The 11,316-nt window shown below is 57.7% G+C and overlaps 3 non-coding genes across 3 annotated transcripts; all 3 read right to left on the reverse strand.

Annotated features, from left to right (window-relative positions):
- Window positions 1–2,504: 2,504 nt before the first annotated feature.
- LOC140192021 (U2 spliceosomal RNA) lies at window positions 2,505–2,695 on the reverse strand. Its single transcript, XR_011883999.1, has one exon. It is a non-coding gene; the product is annotated as a U2 spliceosomal RNA (small nuclear RNA).
- Window positions 2,696–5,766: 3,071 nt separating this feature from the next.
- Window positions 5,767–5,957, reverse strand: LOC140192023 (U2 spliceosomal RNA). The gene has a single exon (XR_011884001.1). It is a non-coding gene; the product is annotated as a U2 spliceosomal RNA (small nuclear RNA).
- Window positions 5,958–9,032: 3,075 nt separating this feature from the next.
- Window positions 9,033–9,223, reverse strand: LOC140192024 (U2 spliceosomal RNA). The gene has a single exon (XR_011884002.1). It is a non-coding gene; the product is annotated as a U2 spliceosomal RNA (small nuclear RNA).
- Window positions 9,224–11,316: the final 2,093 nt, after the last annotated feature.

The raw sequence follows: 11,316 nt of genomic DNA on the forward strand, positions 1-11,316 counted from the left end.
TCTCCCCTGCTCCCCCACCACCTTTTTTTACCAGGGTGGATGGGGGTGGGTGGGTGTGTGTGTGTGTCTGTCTGTCTCTCTGTGTCTGTCTCTGTCTCTCTCACCCACCGACACAAACACACATGGAATGCTGAGGGATCTGGCAGGGTCGGTCTGTCTCTCTCTCTCACTCACTCAATCTCACACACACACAGAGTCACAGACACACGTGCACACGGGGGTGTGTGGGGGTGGGTGTGTGTGTGTGTTTGTGTGTGTGTGTGTGTCTGTCTCTCTGTGTCTGTCTCTGTCTCTGTCTCTCTCACCCACCGACACAAACACACATGGAATGCTGAGGGATCTGGCAGGGTCTGTCTCTCTCTCTCACTCAATCTCACACACACACAGAGTCACAGACACACGTGCACACGGGGGTGTGTGGAGGTGGGTGGGTGTGTGTGTGTGTGTGTGTGTGTGTGTGTGTCTGTGTGTCTGTCTGTCTGTCTCTCTGTCTCTGTCTCTGTCTCTCTCACCCACCGACACAAACACACATGGAATGCTGAGGGATCTGGCAGGGTCTGTCTCTCTCTCTCACTCAATCTCACACACACACAGAGTCACAGACACACGTGCACACGGGGGTGTGTGGAGGTGGGTGGGTGTGTGTGTGTGTGTGTGTGTGTGTGTGTGTGTGTGTGTGTGTGTGTGTCTGTCTGTCTGTCTCTCTGTCTCTGTCTCTGTCTCTCTCACCCACCGACACAAACACACATGGAATGCTGAGGGATCTGGCAGGGTCTGTCTCTCTCTCTCTCACTCACTCACTCACTCACTCACTCACTCACTCAATCTCTCTCTCACACACACACACACAGAGTCACAGACACACGTGCACACGGAGTGCTGAGGGATCTGCCAAGCTGTACAGAGGGCAGTAAAGGGAGAAGGGCCGAGGCCCTTCATTATGCCTCTGTGCTGACGCCTGAGCAGACTGACTGGTTTTGCAGCGGGGTGGGTGCACGGATGTAGAAACAGGAGGGAGGGCACGGCAGGAGGGAAATGTGTCGCGGGCTGACGGCGGCCCTGTGCCCCACTGCTCTGCAGGTGCGTTTTTGGCCGGCATGGCTCAGTGGTGGAGTGGGTGGGCGCGTGTGCGCGCCGTGGAAGGAAAGGGGTACTGATTATGCCTTGGTTGTGAAACAGGAAACGGATCGGCGAAATGCCTGCCGGAGGGAGGCACAGTGCCGTGCGTGAAGCAGGGGCACGTGGACGGATGTGGCAATTGTGGAGACGTGCGCCAAAGCTGGACGCCGAGTAGGTAGGTGTAAGCATGAGACGTTTGAGTGATCTTGGGGTTTGGGACGTGATTCTGAGCGAGGCTAGAGATGCACTGCACTGCCGATGTATATTGGGGAGGTCTGAGTGGGTGGAGTGGGGGGTTGTGCCTCTGCCTTACCTTGAACGGTGGGCGGGGCTTTGGGCCTGGGGCAGGCAGACGCATCAGAGGAGGCCAGGAGGCCAGGCCAGGCCAGGGCAGGGCAGGTAGGCAGAGTTTTGCTGATGCTATGGCTAGGTGGTGATGCTTGTAGCTGGTCTGTCTGTCTGGGCAGGAGAGCAGCAGTCTTGGCAGTCTGGTGCAGGCGGGGAGGATGCAGGGTGCAGGAGCACCGGGCCCTGTTGTGCCGGCGGCGGCGGCGGCGCCCCGTTGCTCTGTAGCCGGGCTCCATCGGATGCCTCCCTCCCTTCCTTCCTTCCTTCCTTCCTCCCTCCCGTCCGCGTGCCCTGGCTGCTGGCACACTTGAACGAGCCTGCCTGTCCGACAGGCTGGCTGGCTGCTGGTGAAATTGCAGCAGAGCCAGTGACTCGATATCGTTCGTTCCTTCCTTCCTTCCTTCCTTCCTTCCTTCCTTCGTTCCTTCCTTCCTTCCTTCGTTCGTTCCTTCCTTCCTTCCTTCGTTCGTTCCTTCCTTCCTTCCTTCCTTCCTTCCTTCCTTCGCCCGCCCGTCCATCCGTCCGTCCGTCCGTCGCGTCCTCCGTTGGCTTCAAGGAGCAGCTGAGAAGCCTGAGCCTGAGAAGTGGAGCGAGTGTGGCGGGACAGAAAAGGTCTTTCGGCCTGCTCCACTTCACTCTGCTTCTGTGCTTGGTGCAGGCAGCAGCCGAGTGAGCAGGCATCAGAATGAGTGCGCCGGTTGAGCAGTTTGCTTCAGGAATGAATGCCAAGGGGCATCTCTCATGAAGTTGCTGCCTTGCCTGCAGCACCTGATCTGGTTGCAGCCCGGATGTGCACTTGATCTTAGCCAAACGGCCCAGATATGATGCCCGTGCTGTTGTTGAGTTGTCTGCACATTGCGTGAGTGAGTGAGTGAGCTGTATCGACAGACAGACACAGACACAGGAGAGGTGTAGAGCAAGCAGCTCTCCTCTCTCTCCATGTGCGTGCATGCTTGTCTGTGCTGCTGTGCCGCCGCCGCCGCCTGATGGAGCTTTCGTCGTTTTTCTTTTCTTTGCTACTTTGAAATTCCCCAGAAGGGGAGTGCACCGTTCCCAGAGGCACTGCAATACCGGGTCGATGCGTGGAGTGGACGGAGCAAGCCCCTATTCCATCTCCCTGTTCCAAAAATCAATTTAATATATGGTCCCCAGATAAGGGACGTATCAGATATTAAACTGATAAGAACAGATACTACACTTGATCTTAGCCAAAAGGCCGAGAAGCGATGCAGGCGGCCTCTTGAGTCGGCTACATCCTGCCTAGCCTCTGGTGTTTAGATTGAAGCAGGAGGCCTGGCAAAGACCTTGCTGCCCTGGCCCGCTGGCAGCTCTCCCCTAGGTTGTCTGGGATCGGTGGGTGTGCTGGACAGCTGTTGCCTACCTGGTCCGTCCTGAGTGCAACTTGTCAGAGGCTATGTAAAGCTGCCAGTGATCCACCAATCATCTGGGAGTGGGGCCGTACCTACGGGCGCCTACGTCACTGGCACACTGCCTACGTCAAGGCTGCCGGCTTCCTCGGCTGGCTCCCAGGTCGGTCTCAGAGGCTGGCTCAACTTGCACTGCTCTCCTGGTCGTGGGAGGCTGGTCACGCTGTCCTGTCTGCACAAAAGTCTGCAGGGGGAGTGGGAGCAGGCCGCTCGGCCCTTCAAGGGCGTCCCTGCACTCGGCAAAGAGAGCGCGCCTCTCGGCTTTGCGTGCCCCAGCTGGCTGGCGCATCCAGCTGAACGGTCTCCTTCGGAGGCTCTGCCCTCTCCGGGAGGGAGCGAGCGGATGGGACTGCACCGGGCGACAAAGGCAGAGGCCACGTGCGCCGCTCAAGACCGGTTACGAGGTTTGTGGACGTGGCCAAAGTCCGCGGGCAGAAAAGCCTCCTGGCAAGCTTGGGAATAGGAAGATGTCAGCTACAGGTGTGCCTGAGGAGAAACAATGGGTGTGCTCTCCAAGCCGAAGGCTGAAGTGCAGCCATTCACACCTCTGTGCCTTTATTTTGATGTGTGTGGAATTACAATTGTTGAGTGGCTTGAGTTTGTTTCATCTCACAGAAGCTGTAGACTTTGCGTCTGCACAGGCTATCATTGGACACAGTGGTGTCTTCTCCCCTGCTCCCCCACCACCTTTTTTTACCAGGGTGGATGGGGGTGGGTGGGTGTGTGTGTGTGTCTGTCTGTCTCTCTGTGTCTGTCTCTGTCTCTCTCACCCACCGACACAAACACACATGGAATGCTGAGGGATCTGGCAGGGTCGGTCTGTCTCTCTCTCTCACTCACTCAATCTCACACACACACAGAGTCACAGACACACGTGCACACGGGGGTGTGTGGGGGTGGGTGTGTGTGTGTGTTTGTGTGTGTGTGTGTGTCTGTCTCTCTGTGTCTGTCTCTGTCTCTGTCTCTCTCACCCACCGACACAAACACACATGGAATGCTGAGGGATCTGGCAGGGTCTGTCTCTCTCTCTCACTCAATCTCACACACACACAGAGTCACAGACACACGTGCACACGGGGGTGTGTGGAGGTGGGTGGGTGTGTGTGTGTGTGTGTGTGTGTGTCTGTCTGTCTCTCTGTCTCTGTCTCTGTCTCTCTCACCCACCGACACAAACACACATGGAATGCTGAGGGATCTGGCAGGGTCTGTCTCTCTCTCTCTCACTCACTCACTCACTCACTCACTCACTCACTCACTCACTCAATCTCTCTCTCTCACACACACACACACACACACAGAGTCACAGACACACGTGCACACGGAGTGCTGAGGGATCTGCCAAGCTGTACAGAGGGCAGTAAAGGGAGAAGGGCCGAGGCCCTTCATTATGCCTCTGTGCTGACGCCTGAGCAGACTGACTGGTTTTGCAGCGGGGTGGGTGCACGGATGTAGAAACAGGAGGGAGGGCACGGCAGGAGGGAAATGTGTCGCGGGCTGACGGCGGCCCTGTGCCCCACTGCTCTGCAGGTGCGTTTTTGGCCGGCATGGCTCAGTGGTGGAGTGGGTGGGCGCGTGTGCGCGCCGTGGAAGGAAAGGGGTACTGATTATGCCTTGGTTGTGAAACAGGAAACGGATCGGCGAAATGCCTGCCGGAGGGAGGCACAGTGCCGTGCGTGAAGCAGGGGCACGTGGACGGATGTGGCAATTGTGGAGACGTGCGCCAAAGCTGGACGCCGAGTAGGTAGGTGTAAGCATGAGACGTTTGAGTGATCTTGGGGTTTGGGACGTGATTCTGAGCGAGGCTAGAGATGCACTGCACTGCCGATGTATATTGGGGAGGTCTGAGTGGGTGGAGTGGGGGGTTGTGCCTCTGCCTTACCTTGAACGGTGGGCGGGGCTTTGGGCCTGGGGCAGGCAGACGCATCAGAGGAGGCCAGGAGGCCAGGCCAGGCCAGGGCAGGGCAGGTAGGCAGAGTTTTGCTGATGCTATGGCTAGGTGGTGATGCTTGTAGCTGGTCTGTCTGTCTGGGCAGGAGAGCAGCAGTCTTGGCAGTCTGGTGCAGGCGGGGAGGATGCAGGGTGCAGGAGCACCGGGCCCTGTTGTGCCGGCGGCGGCGGCGCCCCGTTGCTCTGTAGCCGGGCTCCATCGGATGCCTCCCTCCCTTCCTTCCTTCCTCCCTCCCGTCCGCGTGCCCTGGCTGCTGGCACACTTGAACGAGCCTGCCTGTCCGACAGGCTGGCTGGCTGCTGGTGAAATTGCAGCAGAGCCAGTGACTCGATATCGTTCGTTCCTTCCTTCCTTCCTTCCTTCCTTCCTTCCTTCCTTCCTTCGCCCGCCCGTCCATCCGTCCGTCCGTCCGTCCGTCGCGTCCTCCGTTGGCTTCAAGGAGCAGCTGAGAAGCCTGAGCCTGAGAAGTGGAGCGAGTGTGGCGGGACAGAAAAGGTCTTTCGGCCTGCTCCACTTCACTCTGCTTCTGTGCTTGGTGCAGGCAGCAGCCGAGTGAGCAGGCATCAGAATGAGTGCGCCGGTTGAGCAGTTTGCTTCAGGAATGAATGCCAAGGGGCATCTCTCATGAAGTTGCTGCCTTGCCTGCAGCACCTGATCTGGTTGCAGCCCGGATGTGCACTTGATCTTAGCCAAACGGCCCAGATATGATGCCCGTGCTGTTGTTGAGTTGTCTGCACATTGCGTGAGTGAGTGAGTGAGTGAGCTGTATCGACAGACAGACACAGACACAGGAGAGGTGTAGAGCAAGCAGCTCTCCTCTCTCTCCATGTGCGTGCATGCTTGTCTGTGCTGCTGTGCCGCCGCCGCCGCCTGATGGAGCTTTCGTCGTTTTTCTTTTCTTTGCTACTTTGAAATTCCCCAGAAGGGGAGTGCACCGTTCCCAGAGGCACTGCAATACCGGGTCGATGCGTGGAGTGGACGGAGCAAGCCCCTATTCCATCTCCCTGTTCCAAAAATCAATTTAATATATGGTCCCCAGATAAGGGACGTATCAGATATTAAACTGATAAGAACAGATACTACACTTGATCTTAGCCAAAAGGCCGAGAAGCGATGCAGGCGGCCTCTTGAGTCGGCTACATCCTGCCTAGCCTCTGGTGTTTAGATTGAAGCAGGAGGCCTGGCAAAGACCTTGCTGCCCTGGCCCGCTGGCAGCTCTCCCCTAGGTTGTCTGGGATCGGTGGGTGTGCTGGACAGCTGTTGCCTACCTGGTCCGTCCTGAGTGCAACTTGTCAGAGGCTATGTAAAGCTGCCAGTGATCCACCAATCATCTGGGAGTGGGGCCGTACCTACGGGCGCCTACGTCACTGGCACACTGCCTACGTCAAGGCTGCCGGCTTCCTCGGCTGGCTCCCAGGTCGGTCTCAGAGGCTGGCTCAACTTGCACTGCTCTCCTGGTCGTGGGAGGCTGGTCACGCTGTCCTGTCTGCACAAAAGTCTGCAGGGGGAGTGGGAGCAGGCCGCTCGGCCCTTCAAGGGCGTCCCTGCACTCGGCAAAGAGAGCGCGCCTCTCGGCTTTGCGTGCCCCAGCTGGCTGGCGCATCCAGCTGAACGGTCTCCTTCGGAGGCTCTGCCCTCTCCGGGAGGGAGCGAGCGGATGGGACTGCACCGGGCGACAAAGGCAGAGGCCACGTGCGCCGCTCAAGACCGGTTACGAGGTTTGTGGACGTGGCCAAAGTCCGCGGGCAGAAAAGCCTCCTGGCAAGCTTGGGAATAGGAAGATGTCAGCTACAGGTGTGCCTGAGGAGAAACAATGGGTGTGCTCTCCAAGCCGAAGGCTGAAGTGCAGCCATTCACACCTCTGTGCCTTTATTTTGATGTGTGTGGAATTACAATTGTTGAGTGGCTTGAGTTTGTTTCATCTCACAGAAGCTGTAGACTTTGCGTCTGCACAGGCTATCATTGGACACAGTGGTGTCTTCTCCCCTGCTCCCCCACCACCTTTTTTTACCAGGGTGGATGGGGGTGGGTGGGTGTGTGTGTCTGTCTGTCTGTCTCTCTGTGTCTGTCTCTGTCTCTCTCACCCACCGACACAAACACACATGGAATGCTGAGGGATCTGGCAGGGTCGGTCTGTCTCTCTCTCTCACTCACTCAATCTCACACACACACAGAGTCACAGACACACGTGCACACGGGGGTGTGTGGGGGTGGGTGTGTGTGTGTGTTTGTGTGTGTGTGTGTGTCTGTCTCTCTGTGTCTGTCTCTGTCTCTGTCTCTCTCACCCACCGACACAAACACACATGGAATGCTGAGGGATCTGGCAGGGTCTGTCTCTCTCTCTCACTCAATCTCACACACACACAGAGTCACAGACACACGTGCACACGGGGGTGTGTGGAGGTGGGTGGGTGTGTGTGTGTGTGTGTGTGTGTGTCTGTCTGTCTCTCTGTCTCTGTCTCTGTCTCTCTCACCCACCGACACAAACACACATGGAATGCTGAGGGATCTGGCAGGGTCTGTCTCTCTCTCTCTCACTCACTCACTCACTCACTCACTCACTCACTCACTCACTCAATCTCTCTCTCTCACACACACACACACACACACAGAGTCACAGACACACGTGCACACGGAGTGCTGAGGGATCTGCCAAGCTGTACAGAGGGCAGTAAAGGGAGAAGGGCCGAGGCCCTTCATTATGCCTCTGTGCTGACGCCTGAGCAGACTGACTGGTTTTGCAGCGGGGTGGGTGCACGGATGTAGAAACAGGAGGGAGGGCACGGCAGGAGGGAAATGTGTCGCGGGCTGACGGCGGCCCTGTGCCCCACTGCTCTGCAGGTGCGTTTTTGGCCGGCATGGCTCAGTGGTGGAGTGGGTGGGCGCGTGTGCGCGCCGTGGAAGGAAAGGGGTACTGATTATGCCTTGGTTGTGAAACAGGAAACGGATCGGCGAAATGCCTGCCGGAGGGAGGCACAGTGCCGTGCGTGAAGCAGGGGCACGTGGACGGATGTGGCAATTGTGGAGACGTGCGCCAAAGCTGGACGCCGAGTAGGTAGGTGTAAGCATGAGACGTTTGAGTGATCTTGGGGTTTGGGACGTGATTCTGAGCGAGGCTAGAGATGCACTGCACTGCCGATGTATATTGGGGAGGTCTGAGTGGGTGGAGTGGGGGGTTGTGCCTCTGCCTTACCTTGAACGGTGGGCGGGGCTTTGGGCCTGGGGCAGGCAGACGCATCAGAGGAGGCCAGGAGGCCAGGCCAGGCCAGGGCAGGGCAGGTAGGCAGAGTTTTGCTGATGCTATGGCTAGGTGGTGATGCTTGTAGCTGGTCTGTCTGTCTGGGCAGGAGAGCAGCAGTCTTGGCAGTCTGGTGCAGGCGGGGAGGATGCAGGGTGCAGGAGCACCGGGCCCTGTTGTGCCGGCGGCGGCGGCGCCCCGTTGCTCTGTAGCCGGGCTCCATCGGATGCCTCCCTCCCTTCCTTCCTTCCTCCCTCCCGTCCGCGTGCCCTGGCTGCTGGCACACTTGAACGAGCCTGCCTGTCCGACAGGCTGGCTGGCTGCTGGTGAAATTGCAGCAGAGCCAGTGACTCGATATCGTTCGTTCCTTCCTTCCTTCCTTCCTTCCTTCCTTCCTTCCTTCCTTCCTTCGCCCGCCCGTCCATCCGTCCGTCCGTCCGTCCGTCGCGTCCTCCGTTGGCTTCAAGGAGCAGCTGAGAAGCCTGAGCCTGAGAAGTGGAGCGAGTGTGGCGGGACAGAAAAGGTCTTTCGGCCTGCTCCACTTCACTCTGCTTCTGTGCTTGGTGCAGGCAGCAGCCGAGTGAGCAGGCATCAGAATGAGTGCGCCGGTTGAGCAGTTTGCTTCAGGAATGAATGCCAAGGGGCATCTCTCATGAAGTTGCTGCCTTGCCTGCAGCACCTGATCTGGTTGCAGCCCGGATGTGCACTTGATCTTAGCCAAACGGCCCAGATATGATGCCCGTGCTGTTGTTGAGTTGTCTGCACATTGCGTGAGTGAGTGAGTGAGTGAGCTGTATCGACAGACAGACACAGACACAGGAGAGGTGTAGAGCAAGCAGCTCTCCTCTCTCTCCATGTGCGTGCATGCTTGTCTGTGCTGCTGTGCCGCCGCCGCCGCCTGATGGAGCTTTCGTCGTTTTTCTTTTCTTTGCTACTTTGAAATTCCCCAGAAGGGGAGTGCACCGTTCCCAGAGGCACTGCAATACCGGGTCGATGCGTGGAGTGGACGGAGCAAGCCCCTATTCCATCTCCCTGTTCCAAAAATCAATTTAATATATGGTCCCCAGATAAGGGACGTATCAGATATTAAACTGATAAGAACAGATACTACACTTGATCTTAGCCAAAAGGCCGAGAAGCGATGCAGGCGGCCTCTTGAGTCGGCTACATCCTGCCTAGCCTCTGGTGTTTAGATTGAAGCAGGAGGCCTGGCAAAGACCTTGCTGCCCTGGCCCGCTGGCAGCTCTCCCCTAGGTTGTCTGGGATCGGTGGGTGTGCTGGACAGCTGTTGCCTACCTGGTCCGTCCTGAGTGCAACTTGTCAGAGGCTATGTAAAGCTGCCAGTGATCCACCAATCATCTGGGAGTGGGGCCGTACCTACGGGCGCCTACGTCACTGGCACACTGCCTACGTCAAGGCTGCCGGCTTCCTCGGCTGGCTCCCAGGTCGGTCTCAGAGGCTGGCTCAACTTGCACTGCTCTCCTGGTCGTGGGAGGCTGGTCACGCTGTCCTGTCTGCACAAAAGTCTGCAGGGGGAGTGGGAGCAGGCCGCTCGGCCCTTCAAGGGCGTCCCTGCACTCGGCAAAGAGAGCGCGCCTCTCGGCTTTGCGTGCCCCAGCTGGCTGGCGCATCCAGCTGAACGGTCTCCTTCGGAGGCTCTGCCCTCTCCGGGAGGGAGCGAGCGGATGGGACTGCACCGGGCGACAAAGGCAGAGGCCACGTGCGCCGCTCAAGACCGGTTACGAGGTTTGTGGACGTGGCCAAAGTCCGCGGGCAGAAAAGCCTCCTGGCAAGCTTGGGAATAGGAAGATGTCAGCTACAGGTGTGCCTGAGGAGAAACAATGGGTGTGCTCTCCAAGCCGAAGGCTGAAGTGCAGCCATTCACACCTCTGTGCCTTTATTTTGATGTGTGTGGAATTACAATTGTTGAGTGGCTTGAGTTTGTTTCATCTCACAGAAGCTGTAGACTTTGCGTCTGCACAGGCTATCATTGGACACAGTGGTGTCTTCTCCCCTGCTCCCCCACCACCTTTTTTTACCAGGGTGGATGGGGGTGGGTGGGTGTGTGTGTGTGTCTGTCTGTCTCTCTGTGTCTGTCTCTGTCTCTCTCACCCACCGACACAAACACACATGGAATGCTGAGGGATCTGGCAGGGTCGGTCTGTCTCTCTCTCTCACTCACTCAATCTCACACACACACAGAGTCACAGACACACGTGCACACGGGGGTGTGTGGGGGTGGGTGTGTGTGTGTGTTTGTGTGTGTGTGTGTGTCTGTCTCTCTGTGTCTGTCTCTGTCTCTGTCTCTCTCACCCACCGACACAAACACACATGGAATGCTGAGGGATCTGGCAGGGTCTGTCTCTCTCTCTCACTCAATCTCACACACACACAGAGTCACAGACACACGTGCACACGGGGGTGTGTGGAGGTGGGTGGGTGTGTGTGTGTGTGTGTGTGTGTGTCTGTCTGTCTCTCTGTCTCTGTCTCTGTCTCTCTCACCCACCGACACAAACACACATGGAATGCTGAGGGATCTGGCAGGGTCTGTCTCTCTCTCTCTCACTCACTCACTCACTCACTCACTCACTCACTCACTCACTCAATCTCTCTCTCTCACACACACACACACACACACAGAGTCACAGACACACGTGCACACGGAGTGCTGAGGGATCTGCCAAGCTGTACAGAGGGCAGTAAAGGGAGAAGGGCCGAGGCCCTTCATTATGCCTCTGTGCTGACGCCTGAGCAGACTGACTGGTTTTGCAGCGGGGTGGGTGCACGGATGTAGAAACAGGAGGGAGGGCACGGCAGGAGGGAAATGTGTCGCGGGCTGACGGCGGCCCTGTGCCCCACTGCTCTGCAGGTGCGTTTTTGGCCGGCATGGCTCAGTGGTGGAGTGGGTGGGCGCGTGTGCGCGCCGTGGAAGGAAAGGGGTACTGATTATGCCTTGGTTGTGAAACAGGAAACGGATCGGCGAAATGCCTGCCGGAGGGAGGCACAGTGTCGTGCGTGAAGCAGGGGCACGTGGACGGATGTGGCAATTGTGGAGACGTGCGCCAAAGCTGGACGCCGAGTAGGTAGGTGTAAGCATGAGACGTTTGAGTGATCTTGGGGTTTGGGACGTGATTCTGAGCGAGGCTAGAGATGCACTGCACTGCCGATGTATATTGGGGAGGTCTGAGTGGGTGGAGTGGGGGGTTGTGCCTCTGCCTTACCTTGAACGGTGGGCG

This window comes from Mobula birostris (genome assembly GCF_030028105.1).
Source record: "Mobula birostris isolate sMobBir1 chromosome 11 unlocalized genomic scaffold, sMobBir1.hap1 SUPER_11_unloc_1, whole genome shotgun sequence".
Classification (NCBI taxonomy): Eukaryota; Metazoa; Chordata; class Chondrichthyes; order Myliobatiformes; family Myliobatidae; genus Mobula; species Mobula birostris.